Raw genomic sequence first — 4,366 nt, forward strand, 5'->3', positions numbered from 1 at the left:
TCAAACTTTCATTTAAATGAAAAAGGTCAAAATATGCCATTTTGATTGGTGAAGTTTTGGCACATGAAATTTATATTTTTGGAAAGAGGGGATCAAATGTGACTTGTAGGAAAAAACCCCACCAAAATTGGCCAAACGGTTTGAGAGATATGGCCCTTTGAAGTTCAAGATTTTCTGAAATCGATTCGATCATAACTTGCCAACCACACATGGGAATTGAGAGTTCTAGGACTTTTTGGAAATGGGAGAACAAGATCTTCAACTTTCATGTTGGGCAAAAATTCATTTGAGGCTTGTATCATGATGTAAGTTTGAGGATCAAAACTTTCCATTTTTGGTAAGTTTCAGTTACAGGCCCAGTTTCCGTTTTGGGAAATTTTTGATCTGGCTTCAAATTCTTCCATGATGGTGTTTGGCATGATATATGATGACTATTTGGACATGAATGAACTCTCACAAACCAATTCCAATCATCCAATCACTGATCAAATGGACAGTTGACCAACAGTTGACTTTTAGGGTTTCTGCCTGATTGTGCATTGACTGATGACTTCCAAACCCTAATTCCTTGAGAATTTGACTTCAAATGATGTCCCAAGTTGTTTGAACTCTTGATTATTGACCATGGTGCCCAAATTCCACAAGAATGACCACCATCCACTGTTCTGACTGACAGTTGACTTTTTTAGGGTTTTGACTGTCTGTGTGTGAACTGATGACCTCTGAGTCTTCAACCCTTGACCAAAATACTTCAAATAGACCTCCAAGCCATGTGAACTTGTTGGATAAACCCTAAGGCCTTGATTCAAGGAGAAATTCCTTTGCTTGCTTGGTTGACTGATCTCCTGATCAGTTTGACCTAATTCTTGATTGGCTTGCACTTGAGGCAAAAGAGGCAATGCAATGCTATGCAATGGACCATGATATGCTATGACCTAATATGAAAATGTATGTACAATGATAGGTGCAAATTTGAGGTGCTACAAGCGTGAATTGGGGTTTACTTCCAAAACACTCATCATCCGAAAGGAGGGCTTGAAAAAGCAAATCGACTTACAGGATGGACATTCGACTCCGCAAAGGGAAAACGAATCTTACTCAAATGGGGAAGGACATAAAGCTTCAACCAAAGAGTGCATGAGATATATTATCCATTACCGTCAGAACGTGGATAGTATACTTGCATGGAAGGAACACCAGGGATACCAGTTACTGGATATATAATAGGTGACCGACCGAAGCGTGAATTGGTTTTTACTGCCAAAACACTCATCATCCTGGAAGAGAGCAAAACGTAAACTTGTTAAAGGATGGATATTCGATTCCACAAGGAATACAAATCTTACTCTGATGGAGAAACAATCAAAAGATTTTGACCAAGGAGTGCATGAGATATATTATCTATTATCGTCAGAACGTAGATAATATACTCGCATGGAAGGAACACCAAGTATACCGGTTACTAGGTATATAATAGGTGACCTACCGAAAAGAGAAACAAACGTTACCAATAACAACAGGGTAGACGAAAGATGACTCGCTGGGGATAAATTGCAAGCATATGGCAATTATTCAGGAGACATACCACCGGTTACTGGGAGATACGCTCAAACAGGGCGGAAATGAATATTCGATTCCGCAAAGGAAACACGAATCCTACTCGATTGGGGAAAAACAACAGGCTTCGACTGAAGAGTGCATGAGATATATTATCTATTACCGTCAGAACGTAGATAATATACTCACATGAAAGATTATCCACAACCGGTTACTGGGTTAATAAAGGATAAATCATCCAAAAAGAAAGGCATCGGGATACCAAAACTAGGTATATAATGATGACCGATCAAAGGGAGCAACAATCATTACCAATAAAAGGGTAGATGAAATAGGACTCACCGGGGATGCATTGATAAAAAAATCAATGATCCGGGGAACAAATCACTGACAAAAGTTGAAAGGACCCGCTGAGGATAAAATTGCTAGCATACAACAATTATCCACAAGAAGCAGGTAATATCAACATCGAATATTGGATGAAGATAACCACAAAGAGGGGATTATATCTACCGAATACTGGGTAGAAGACCACAGACGAGTAACCGTCATCGGTTAGGATGAACAACAAGGTTAACTCTGCACAGGGGAGAAAATAGGATTTACAGCTACCGAATACTGGGTAGAAGACCACAAAATCCACCATCAACCAGACTGAACCACAAAGGTTACCTCTTCTAGGGGATGAAAGTAGGATTTATAACTACCGGTTACTGGGTAGAGGCCACAAACTCTGCGTGGGGAGCGAAAGGATCACTACTCCGCACGGGGAAAACAAAAAGGGTTTATAACTACCAATTACTGGGTAGAAAACCACAAACTCTGCTGGAGAGCAAGAAAATAGGATTTACAACTACCAGTTACTGGGTAGAAAACCACAAAGGATAGGACTTACAACTACCGGTTACTAGGTAGAAGGCCACCAACTCTACTGAGGATAAAGTGAATGATTGTCGGTTACTGAGCAACTATTCATTTATTCCACAGGGAAGTACAAGAGACAGTCACAAAAGGCCAAATTAGGATCGAACTAAAAGGCAAACTGAATCAAGACTCATCCTAATGAGGATATAACTCAATAGGGAAGACCCATCCCATTATATGTGTAGGGAGGAAACGGAAACAACCGTCATCCACGAGGATATATCTCAGTGGGGAAATGCAGAAGGAATGACAGACACTTTCTACTTAAAGGGCTGACTCTATATTGAGAGATCAGACACACCGACATCTGCTTGTGGAGATCTACTAGGGAGATCTATATCACCACTTAGCAGGAGATTACAAATAAAAGATATATGGCAAAAAATGCAACATGAATATCTGAATGTTATGTTTATGCATGAATATGCTTGATTTATGTTTGATGAATGCTGACAAAACAGACATTTCTAACACAAACAGGCCCAGGAATCAAACGCCCGGCACTACACCACAGGAGAGAAAGGCAGGATCACTGGAGAATAAACAATCTGCCGGGATCAAAGACAACAAGGATCATCTGCAAGGGATGAATCATCAGTCTCGGCTGGGAAAGAGGAGCTCATTGCACAAGCGAGAATTGCCATAAAAGCAACTCCAAACAAATCCACTAGGAGAAAACCCACTGAGGGAGAAAAGATCACACAAATAGATTCTGCCACACAAGCAACTCTACTGGGGATCAGAAGTATCAGGAAATCACCAAATCTCTGCAGAGGAGGAATCATCACAGATACAATCCACCATGCCACCAATCTACTAGGGATTTATCCGAGGAAGAGAAGGAGAACTGGGGATCAACCACCAAATACTGAACCTTCTACAAGGAATGACAACTGCTGAGGAGGAAAGAAATCACTGCTCTGCTGAAGGGAGGGGAGGTGAAAAACCTCAACAAGCATTCTGAATGAGGAGGAGTCATAACAAAGGCTCTGCTCAACAAAATCATGTTCGGGAAAATCCCAACAAACACCCTGCTTGGGAAAAAACAACAGAAGCTCTGCTTGTGGAGAAACCCCAACAACAATCTGGAGAAAGAGGATACAGCCATGCCAGGAAAATGAACAAAAGTCTTACCCTGTTGGAAATCAAGCCACCCTTGGGAGAGCACTGAGAGTTTCTTAAGTATCCTTTCATCATTGTGAATGTTCACTTTGTTTAAAAACAATTTTTTATGAAAAATTTGTTTGTTTAAAACAATGACATTTTATCAATTAAAACATGCAAAACATTTGTTGAATTGAAACAAATAAGAGTGCAAATAATTGGATAAAAGCTCAAATTTATTTGATGGAATGGTAGCCTACAAATGGCAAGACTCCATAGATCTGTACAAATTTAAAATCGGTGATATATATTGGAAGAGGGCTACATTGAACATAATGACCATTTCTCTACCAATTTGAATCCTATGTATTTGAAGCTTCAGTTGACGATGACTGAGCGAGAATCTCTGACGAAAAGACAGCTGTGAAACAGAAAGTCTTGTCAGGATGCAGTTACTTGCCAAATCCCTAATTTTTGCCTAGACTGCCCCAGGGTGAGGTACTCAATCTAGCGGGATGCAAATATATTTTTTTTTATGTCTCTAATTTTTGCCTGGATCTCCCTTTCGGGTTTAATCCACCGAGACGCTCATTTTTGCCTAAGCCGCCCTTTCGGGTTTTCAACTTAGCGAGCTATTCTGTTTTTCTTTTTAGGAAAAGTATTTCTTGACTGCATCTGAATTCACAGGACGAGTGAAATCCTCTCCATCCATTGTTGTAAGCATCAAAGCACCGCCTGAAAAGGCTCTCTTAGCAACATATGGACCCTCGTAGTTTGGAGT

Source organism: Lathyrus oleraceus, chromosome 3, assembly GCF_024323335.1.
Source record: "Lathyrus oleraceus cultivar Zhongwan6 chromosome 3, CAAS_Psat_ZW6_1.0, whole genome shotgun sequence".
Lineage (NCBI taxonomy): Eukaryota > Viridiplantae > Streptophyta > Magnoliopsida > Fabales > Fabaceae > Lathyrus > Lathyrus oleraceus.